This window comes from Aythya marila, assembly GCF_965140915.1.
Source record: "Aythya marila genome assembly, chromosome: 1".
NCBI classification, from domain to species: Eukaryota; Metazoa; Chordata; class Aves; order Anseriformes; family Anatidae; genus Aythya; species Aythya marila.
Genome location: NC_139042.1, coordinates 37511457 through 37523262, shown reverse-complemented (window position 1 = coordinate 37523262; position 11806 = coordinate 37511457).

Below are 11806 nucleotides of genomic sequence, written 5' to 3'. Positions count from 1 at the left end.
TCAATACTAAAATTAATAATTGAAAAATAACTGATGTAAAATTCTGAGCATCTGTATAAACAATGCTGATTACTTATTCAGATGACAATTACAAATTTGTTTTACAAACCTATATCAAAAATATCCAGACTGCATGACTACCACAAAACAAACAAACAAACAAAACTGAAAAAAAGAGTCCTAATAAAGATTTAATCAGGAAATTTCAATATATATATATATATATATATTTTAAATAAAGAATCATTTAGTAAAGTGAGAAATGTCCAATAAGTCAGGTAACAGAAAAATTGAATAAATGTCACTTAATGTTGAGATTTTTTTTAACTAAAAGAACAAGTAATGTTGTTGCATCTATAGAAATGTTATTTTAAAATAGAGGTACATAAATCACATATGTATTTTATTATCATAGATTTTTGAGAGGAAATAAGGAACAATTTAAAGCATTAGAATGATTGATCCAGAGGTGAAACTCAGCTTCCACAGTATTTTGTAATAAAAACATTCATGTTAGTGATAACACTCCATGAATGCTATAGAAAAAGCTGTTGTATTAAAGAAGAAAAAGGGGAGAATGAAAGAGAATAGTACTGTTTCATTCAAATTGTCCTTTTTTTACAGATAATTTTTTAACAAATTTGAAATGCCAAACTACACAGAGAAAACAAAAATGTGTGACAAAGCATACTTTATTTTATTCCTTTAGCTGACTACTGTGTGTGTGTTTGCATGTATTTCTGCGATACATTCCTCTTTTAGGTTGTGGCTAAAACCAGTGAAAACAATGATAGGACATACAACAAAAGAATTAGGAGCTTAAGTTTTGATTTCATATTTCATGTCCAAATACTGAACAGTTTCTTCAACATTGGCTGGACCTGAAGGTACTTAATGTAGCAACATTTTGATATCTAGGCCTTTAGTCTGTGTCTACATTGATAAATAAAAGAGGGTTAATGAGAAAATTTAGCAGTGGAACCACATCATTGCTAGCTCTGGTCTCTCTGAGTCCTTTTGAATCGCTCCATTTGTCACTCTAGCAAATCCCAGACACAATTCTTAAAAGAGTCTATTACATTTACAGTTCTAGAGAGAGTACAGATAACACTGCACCAATTTTAATTCTTATTAACTACTGAATTCACATCTACACTGTCAAACAACTTAAGTGCCTTGAGTCTGCTCTCCAAGTTACTCAGCATGTATACCGCATTTCATGCTGTAAAATACCATACAGAGTAATGCAACCTTCATAATATTTCCTAATAGTCAAACAGAAAACACACACAAAATATGATAAGCATGTATTAGAGTCTTGTAAAAAGTCAGAGAGGTGGGTGTAAACAAAGTATACTACGAACGTGACTAATATGTTTTAGAGGCTATTAATCCAAAATTGTCTTAAAATAAGTCTGGTTACTTCTTGTCTTCAGAACTTTGAATTTGTTTTTGGATTTCTTCTATTTAGCAGTGTGAACACAGTCTTGAAGTCTAGTTAGTAATACAGTGGTTGAGCACAGAGGAACTGAAGGCTTATTAGTATGGGCTAATTAGGTGAGATATTTAGGTCTTTCTGTATTGTGAAATGACACAAGGATAGTATCAACCATATACTTTCCTTCTTTAAGTCTTACCTTGCACAATAAATATTTTTCTATAAAAGCATTTACTTGTGTCTTGTTACTCCCTTGTATCCATATGTTAGAGATACTTCTCTTACATATAAACACAACAAATTCAGAAAGAAAAAAAAAAAAGTCTTATGAAGAGGGCTTAGTTCAGTGCAACACACTGTCATTGTTTGAGATACCTTTTGGTTTCCTACCTAAGATCTAGCTGCTGTTCCAAAAGGACATTAATCTCTTGTCTTGTGGAATTTTCTCTGGATTCACATGGATGCCTTGGAGCTTTCAAGACATCTTACTGTCACTAGATGTGCTTCTGAAGTCTCTTTAATCGAGCTTTTAAGTTTCTGGTTTAATACATTTAGAACCATGCTTTTGGAGTCCACTGGCTACCCTAGCTCCATCTCTTCAGAGCATAGTTGGAAGACTAGATGGAGTGTAGACATACAGAGATAGATAAGACATACATGTAGACAGAGATAAATATAATGTAGGTGTCCATCCTAAATTCAAACTGAATGACACACAGAAAAAAGGAAGAAAGGAAGGAAGGAAGGAAGGAAGGAAGGAAGGAAGGAAGGAAGGAAGGAAGGAAGGAAGGAAGGAAGGAAGGAAGGAAGGAAGGAGGAAAGAAAGGAAAAAAAGAACAGGATCTTTTATAACATAGTGTTTCAGAAAAATATGAATTCAGAAAAATAACAATTTGTCATATAGACAGGGCTGGATTGAATTCTAGATGCTAAACTGTAAGACTGTATAGCATATTTTATTTTAGGATAAAATACCTTTACAAACTTGTGGAGGTTTTTAAATAAATTGCAGAGCCTGCAAACATTGGGTTTAAGAAATTGGAATGACCTGAAGCCACTATTATTTTAGCAAATTTATTTGCTATTTTAAATGTGATTATTAAATCTTGTTAAAACAACAACAAAACATAGATGTGTCTCTCCTGCTTCATATATGATATTAAAATGAAAGACACCAATAGAGAAAGTATATGAAATTATTTTTGTAAGGGAAGGACACTAAGGAAGCAGAGGTTGGATGGACAGAGAGGGCCATGCCAGATACTCAGGATCCACAAATGTGTGTGTGCCTGTGAAAATGGAGAGTGTCGTCCTTGTGACTTCCCAAGTGGACTTATATTTCTGTCAGCTGAAAAGGAGGAACAGGACTCAGCTGTCTGTGTCTATGTTTCATGTGAGTCCTGTGTTTACCTAGAGAGTGTGTATGTGTGCCTTCATGAGTCAACTTCTCTAGACAGAGTGTATAGTCAACTTTCTACAGATGGACAGGAGGAAGGGAGCTGTCTGTGTCTGTTTGATGTAAGTTCTGAGTTGCTGTTGAAGGCAGCCCTTGACTAGAACACTCTTTGTGGTTAGTGTGTTGGCGTCCTGCCTCTATCTGTGTGTGCCTGTATATCTCTGGGATATATGCTCAGCTTTGCTATAGGTTGAACCTGTAAACAAGAAACTGACAGCCATGTCCTTTGGCTTGAGCAGAGACCCCAGGCACTGGGCTGGGCTCTAATGGCTAGACAGTAATGGTCTGGGCCAAAGCAGCTGGAGGAGATGGCTCCAGCTGCTTTGAAATGGCTCCAGCTGCAATGAAAGATGACTTCAATTGCTCTTTACCTCCCTTAGTACTTTTAAACAATTATTATTATTATTATTATTAATTATTATTATTATTACTATCATTGTTTTATTACTAGCATTGCCTTGGTGAGTAGTGAGTCAAGTTGGGTATTTAATGAAAAGTAAATTCAGATTTTATTTATATTAAATTGTTCTGACTTTGAATGTAGAATTTACGCTCTGTGATCTCTCAGTTATTAAAATCAGAGAATCATAGAATCATTCATGTTGGAAAGACTTCCAAGGTCATCTACTCCAAGTCTACATCTACATGTTTCCTGAAGACCTCTAGGGATGGTGACTCAACTACTTCCCTGGGCAGCCTATTCCAGTGTCACACAACTCTTTCAGTAAAGAAATTTCTCCTAGTATCCAAACTAAACCTCCTCTGGCACAACTTGAGGCCTTTTCCTCTCATCTTTTCACTTGGTACTTGGGTGAAGAGCCAAACCCCCTCCTCACTACAAATTCCTTTAAACTAATTGTAAAGCATAATAAGGTCTCCCCTGAGACTTCTTCCTTTTTTTTTTTTTTTTTTTTTTTTTTTTCCAAACTAAACAACCCCAGCTCCCTCAGCTACTCCTCATAAGACTTCCTCTCTAGTCCATTCACCAGCTTTGCTGCCTTTCTTTGGACATGCTCCAGCACCTCAATGTCCTTCATGTAGGCCCAAGACTGAACATAGTATTTGAGGCGTGGCCTCACCAAAGCTGAGCAAACCGGGACAATCACTTCACTGTTCCTGCTGACCACAGTATTGCTGATACAAGACTGGATGCTGTTGGCCTTTTTGGCCACCTGATCACAGAGCTAGCTCATATTCAGCCAGCTATCAACCAATACCCCCAAATCCCTTTCCTCTGGGCAGCTTTCCAGCCACTCTTTCCCAAGCCTATAGCATTGCATGGGGTTGTTGTACCCCAAGTGCAGGACCTGACACTTAGCCTTGTTGAATTTCATACAGTTGGCCTCTGCCCAGTGGTCCAAACTATCTAGATCCCTCTGAAGAGCTCTCTTACCTTCAAGCAGATCAACACTCACGCCTAACTTGGTGTCTTCTGCAAACTGAGGGTGCACTTGGTCCCCTCATCCAGATCATTGATGAAGATATTGAAGAGGACTGGCCCTGATACTGAGCCCTGGGAGACACCACTAGTGACCAACCTCCAACTGGATTTAACTCCCTTCACTGCAACAAACATCAATAATTCTAAATTCTGAACCATTATGGTTTTGTTCCAGTGATGTTATGATCTATGTTAGATGATAAAATAATAGTTCTACTTACTTTTTTTTTTAATCAAGAAATATTGTATTTCCTAATAAAAATGTTTTCTTTGTTCTGTCCTTATGCAGTAAAAGGTTTTGCATTTGAGAAAATAAAATTGAATGTTTCTGATTAAAATTAAGAAGGATTTTTTTTATTATTTTTTTTTTCCTAGATTCTAATCTTATCTACTGAAACCAGAAAATTTGCTGCAGTTATATATTTTTTAGTGATACTTTTTAAAGTGATGATAACAAAAATTCAGATCTTGGAAATGAATTGAGAGTAATGAATGCCTACGTCACTATGGATTTCCAGTTTTGGGATGAAAATTCATAAGCCAAAAACAGAATGATTCATATGAAGATGAAGTTTACAGCATAAAGTCTCTCCTTATGTATAGGTGCTTGCATTATCTCTTTGGAAGTGAAGCACTGTCTGATATTTTCTTTGAGAACACTATTAACTGGAGAGGTCAACATATACATGTACATGGCTTTTCTCATAAGGGCTGAAAATAAAAAAGTGTCTTCAAATATTTAAATCATGTTGAATGTGTCAGGATTAACAGGCAGATCAACATGTGTGAAAGTGTTTTGTTTTCTGCTACTGACCACCTCATCAGGAAGTAGCAGGAGACAAGATCTTCTTCAGACAACTGGAAGAAACTTCATGTTTGCCATCTCTGATCCTCACTGGGGATTTTAACCACTTTGGTATCTCTTGGATGGATAACACAGTGAAGTATAAGGAATCCAAGACATTTCTGTGGAGTGTTAATGGCTACTTCATGACCAATGTGATCAAGGAGCTGATGAAGACTATGCTCGACCTGATGCTTACAAACCAGGATTGTTTGGAGATGTGAAGGTTGGGGGCAGCCTTGATCACAAGACCATGAGATGATGGAGTTCAGCATCCTGTGAACTGGGATCAAGGCAAAAAGCAGGGCCACAGACACAGAATTCGGGAGAGAAGACTTCTGGGTCCTGCTGAGAAGAACTTCATGGAATATGGTCCTGGAATGAAGAAAGGACCAATAGAGACAGTTGATATTCAAGACAACCTACTCCAAGAACAGAGAAGCAGGGAAATTAAACAAAATAGCAGGAGGCCTGCATGGATAAGCAGTGATTTTCTGAAAAGAAAAAAAAAAAAATAAAGTGAAGAAAGGCAACATGTAAGAAGTAGAAAAAAGGGACAAGTGACCTGTGAGAAATGCAGACATCCTATCTGATCTTAGAAAAAGCCTAAACTCATCTGGAGTTAAATGTGGCAAGGGATATGACAGGTGGCAAGAATCACCTCTACAGTCATATCAATAGCAAAAGAAAGACTAGGGAGAATGTGGGCAAGTGAAAGAAGGAGGCAGGAAAACTGGCAACAAAGGACAAAGTAGACAATTTTTATTTATTTATTTATTTTTAATCATCTTAGTCTTTACTGGTACAACCAGCCTTTTGGAATTCCCTGCCTCTGAGACCACTTGGAAACCCCCTGGGTGGAGGAGGATCAGGTTACAGGATCAGGATCCAGATGGAACATGTGCCATCTGGACACAAACAAGTCCATGACAACATATGAAATGCACACACGTGCTGAGGAAAATGTCCAATGTCATTCCAAGGCTATTCTCTATCATCCTTGAAAGATGTTTTCACACAAGTTCTTGAAGATTGGAAGAAAACAATTGACACTCCTACTTTCAAGAATGATGAGAAAGATGATCCAGAGAATTACAGAGCCTGTCAGTCCCTGAGAAGATGATAGCAAATAATCTTGGTAATCACTTCAAAATACAAGAAGGACAAGAATGTGACTAGGAGTAATCACTGTAAATTTAGGTAGGTAAACAGGGTTCATCAACCTTCTATAATGAGGTTACTGGCTTGGTGGACAAGGGAACAATAGTGAATGTTGTTTATCTCAGCTTTAGCAAGGCTTTTAACCTTCTCTCCCATGGCATCCTCATTGACAAACTGAAAAGTATCAACTAAATAAGTGTATACTTTGGTTTTAAACCAGGCTGATGTGCCATGTTCAGAGGGTTCTGACTAGCAGAGCAGATTCCAGTTAGACAGTGACAGACACCCAGTAGTCAGTACTAGGACAAAACAAACAAACAAACAGAAAACCATAAAGTTTAAGAAAAGAGTGAATTTTCTCTCTCTCTCTCTTTTTTTTTTTTTTTTTTTCATATTTATCTTTCTCAAACATTGGAATGTTTATTCTCTTTCTGTATTTGCATTTTTTGAGAATTGTATCTGCATTTTTTCAGAATTCATACAAGTCTAAGGAAACGTTTTACAATTCAATATCATATAAATTGAAAGAAATCATAACAAAATAAAATAATTGATCAGTCATATTGCAAAATTATGTCTTTAATGCCTGATTTTTTTCACTGTTGAGATACTGAGAAATGTTGAGAAATATTTCCATAGAAATACAGAAAATTAGCAAATATAAAAGGGAAAACAAAATGAAATAAAGCACAAAAAAAACAAACAACATGGAAGACAGCTCACTAATAATATAATGTAAATTGCATGGGTTAAAACATGCTCCCATATGAAAATAAACTTAGGTGAATTCTTTTGCTGCACTGGTTGATGGATTAGAAGAATACCTAGAAACTACATGGGGAGTAAAATTCATGCTGTGCCACTTTATACAAAATTAATATCAGTATTGTATTACTATGCCACCCACATTTTTCAAACACCTTCTGGGAATTAGAAAGGAGAAACATCATCAAAAAGAATGTTTTCATAGTAGGCAATGCTTCCTTTGGTCAGGCATTTATTTAAGTAGCTCTTTGTTCCTTTTATTGCAGTTAGTGGATTCTGCAGAAGCAACAGAGGCAGGATTTTTGTTGCTGTTGTTTTCCAGAATAATAGAACAGATCTTCCTGAATTCATATATTTCTGTAAATGAAAACCACCACATCTTAGTGAGAGGTGGAATCACCTCAAAAGAAATTCTGTTATATATATTATATATAATAAATATTAACCTGGTGAAAAATCGATATCTTGCTTCCTCTGTATTTTCTGAGGAAAAATGTTTAATTGTGATTATACAAACTGTAGGGTTCAAAATGATTAAAAAAAAAAAAAAAAAAAAAAAAAAAGCATCTGAACTGACAATTATCCAAGCTACAACATCTGCCTAATTGTATATTTGTCACTTTGTGAAATCCTGTTTTGCAAACAGATTTTGAGAACTCCATAATTACGTAGAAGCTTGTGAAAATTGACCTCCACACTCTTCTTCAAATAGTTGATTCTTTCCACCATGATTTGAACCTTTTCAAGGTATCCATATTTTCTATCTGCATTAATCCATCTTACTGAAGGTGGTTTCACTCATCTTCACAGAAGAGTCTGTATTCAGGAATTCCAATAAAGCAGTATGGAATTAAATGTTTGTGGTGGTTTTACTCAGGTGGGCAGCCGAGCTCCACCACAACCGCTCTCTCACTCCCCCTCTCCTCAAAGAGGAAGGGGGAGAAAATACAACACAGAGAACTCGAGGTTTGAGATAAGAAAGGTTTAATTAAAGGGAAAGGGAATGGGAGGAAAAAACAGAGACAAAAGAAGCAATCAGTCTGCGCGGAAGCACAGAGAGAGGAAAAATTATTCTCTACTTCCCATCAGCGAACGGTGTTCAGCCACGTCCTGGGAAGCAGGGTCTCAAACGCATAGTAGTTGTTCAGGAGGAACAGCCCCCTCCCCCACGAGAGCCCCCCCTTTTATTGCTGAGTGTGACATCAGGTGTTATGGAATATCCCTTTGGTTGGTTTAGGTCAGCTGCCCCAGCAATGTCCCCTCCCCATCACTTGCCCACCCCCAGCCTGCTGGCTCTTGGGGGCTTGGAAGGAGTCCTGATGCTGGGCCAGCACTACGCAGCAATAGACACAACACTGGAGTGATATCAGTGCTGTTCCAGCTACGAGTGCAGAGTACAGCACTGTGTGGGCTGCTGCAGGGAAAAGGTGACTCCAGCTCAGACAGACCCAACACAATGATACAGTTTTTGTTTGTTTGTTTGTTTTGTTTTGCATTGCTTACTCCCCTGGGTTTTGGTTGGCAAAGCCCCACCAAAAGAAGCAGGATTATGTTAGGTAGTTATTTCAGCCTAAATACATTGTCATTTAATGTATTTGAATTTGTCAATGAAAAACAGGATTAATATTCAGCACTGGAGTCAGATGCTTTCAGTTATGCTGCTGCATTCTATTAAATGAGACATACACACAGAAGAAAAAAACAAAACAAAACAAAACAAAAAAAACTTTGAAATCAAGTTCAAAAGAATTAGAATCAAGAATTAGAATCAAGTTATACTCCTTTCCATACTTGCTGTATTCAAAACTTTGTAATGTACAAAAAGGTTACAAAAATTATGATTCCAATAATTTATTACTAATCCAATTAAAAGGCAACACTATCTGTCGGTTAAAATTAAAGTTGCAAATCTGAAATTGAAAATCCTTCATTAAAATAATTAAGAAGATGGTATTAACAATGCAGTTAAAATTGTAATACACTTATTGTTCAGTCTTAATTTTTCTGATGTTCTTTTTCATCCTTATGCAAAGGAGGGGAGAAGAACCATCATGGAAAGATGTGAACACCCTGAGTTATTGTCAGGACAAATGCAATGTTGATGATGTCCATTTCTTCCTCTTCTGTTTTTCTTCAGTTTTGAGTCTGTGTTGTTTGTTTGTTTGTTTGTTTGTTTTGTTTTGTTTTGTTTTATCACTGCTTGTAGTTTGTCATCTTCTTTCTTATTGCTCAGCAGTTCTATATTGTGCTAACAATTTTACTTACTCATGGTTGTTTCCTGGACATTTGCCACATGTTTAGGAGTTTAAGCTTTGTTGCCTGTGGTATGGGTAAGCATTATATCATACATTTAAGAGAAGGAATTCTCAGCAAGTTCAAACAGAGTTCCAGTAAATACAAGATATAGCAATAGTAAACAAAATGAGTGGCTAACATATAACCACTAAAAATTTTGGTTTTATTGCAAACCGCTTTTACAGCTAGAGGAAGCAAAATCATATTTATTGTACTAGAAAACTACACATTAGTTTTATTATTATATATATATATTATAAATATATATAATTATTATTATATTAAACTGGAAATAGAAAAACACAGGTACTACATAACTTATTTCAGTGACAAGTTGACTCAAAATGTGAGCCAGATTTATATTCATTAATCTGAAAAAAAAAAAAAAAGGATGAAATTAAATACAGCTCATATTCTCAGTTTTTTATTTGTGTTTGTCTGTTCTCGTTCTATATCCTCTGTGAATGTTTGAATAACATATTTCTAGAAAATAAATGGCTATTGAATTTGGCTTTAAAATGTCTGTAAAAGATTGCACCAATGCCCTATATTAGTCAGCTACTCATTGTTGTACCATACCGTTCCATAGTGTCTATGATTCATATCAAGACAATCGAGAATGATCTACTTTAGTAGAGCCTCCAGTCTTTGCCAAATGATTTTGCATACTTTAAAAAGTGTATCAAACAATTCTTTCTGTCATACCATTACTCCAAGGAGTTTAAGAATTCTTAAGGAGTGTGGAGAAAAGCAAATAAAAATAAAGGTATATCACTTTAGTTTTGTCTTTAAATAATGACAACTTTCAGTGCTGCTCAGTGCCTGAATTCAAGCAGAAATCTGTGGCAGACATGGTTTATATGAGTCCTATGCTGTTGGTATGACATGAATTTCATACTGTACATCTCTTCTGTGACTTAACTAAAAATGAGTATGTATAGCCACTGTGTTCTCTGGATGTCATCATGGCTAGACTATTGTCAGATTTGGAAATGAAACCTACCAGTATTAACCATAAATGAGATAATGTATTCCATTCCAACCCAATCTCCAAAAAAATGTGTTTTCTAGAATAAGCTTTTCTTGCATTAGTTTTTCTCTGTTTAGGCTGAAATTCCAGCAAGTCATCTTTGGTTTGTCTAAGAATTGTATAGTTTATATAAAACAATCTTTAGGGAAAACGTAGTTATATTTATCTTAATGATATGCAAATAGAAAACAGTAGTAAGTCACGCAGGACTTTACAGTTAGTTTGATTGAAATATTCCACAACATGACTCATTGTACATGTTTGTAAAGACACTAGCTTTTATATTATGCTTTTCAAAGAATTATAAAGCCATCGTGTGTTAAGAATTTGTGAACTAATTTCAAAGAACATAGGCAAATTCCCTAAGCATTTCACAAATATGAACATAAAAGTATTTTATATAACAACTTCACCTCTGTATTATGAGAATGAATATCTCAGGTCCAAACTTCCAAGTAGTCCTGTCCATTTTCCCTCAAATTCATATGTATGACTATGAATTTGTACAAAGGACGTGGCTGCTTTTCTTTGTTTGCTTCATGTTATAAGAAGCTGCCACTACCTTCCTGGCTTGCTTCCATATACTCTTAAACAAGAAATTATATCAGTTATATAAAGTACATCTACAATATGGCATCTGTGTACACCTATGTACATAGTACATCTATGATATGGCTTTCAACTCCTGCTTCCTATCTCCTTCACATAGGATGACTATGCTTAAGTGTGAGCACTACATTCTCTTCAGTACTGGAAAGACCAGAACTGAATATTATTTCCCTACAATTTAGAAATTTAATTTAGAAGGACTATGCACTACAAAGGAATATTCTACATCAAGTAAGGGTAATAACTTCCACAGACTCTTCCTTAGAATTATATAAGGCTTTTCACTAACTGACCACCAATACTATTTTATTTTATTTTATTTTATTTTATTTTATTTTATTTTATTTTATTTTATTTTATTTTATTTTATTTTATTTTATTTTATTTTATTTTATTTTATTTTATTTTATTTTATTTTATTTTATTTTATTTATGTTATGTTATGTTATGTTATGTTATGTTATGTTATGTTATGTTATGTTATGTTATGTTATGTTATTTATTTCATATATTATACTGGAGATAGAAGGATGCGTATACATACATGAACACATGAACACAAACATACACACATACAATTTTCTGCTCAAGAAAGTAATGTACAAGTTGTTATAATTGAAAGTGCAAATGAATCAGGATTTGATAGGGTAGAAGTATTGGGTCAGGCTGGAAGATTTGGTGTTCCCTCTTTCAGTAAGGGGATACCAAAAGGAATACAAGAAAGAATTAATAGCCTGAAATTAGAGAAGAGTAATCTTTTTAGTATA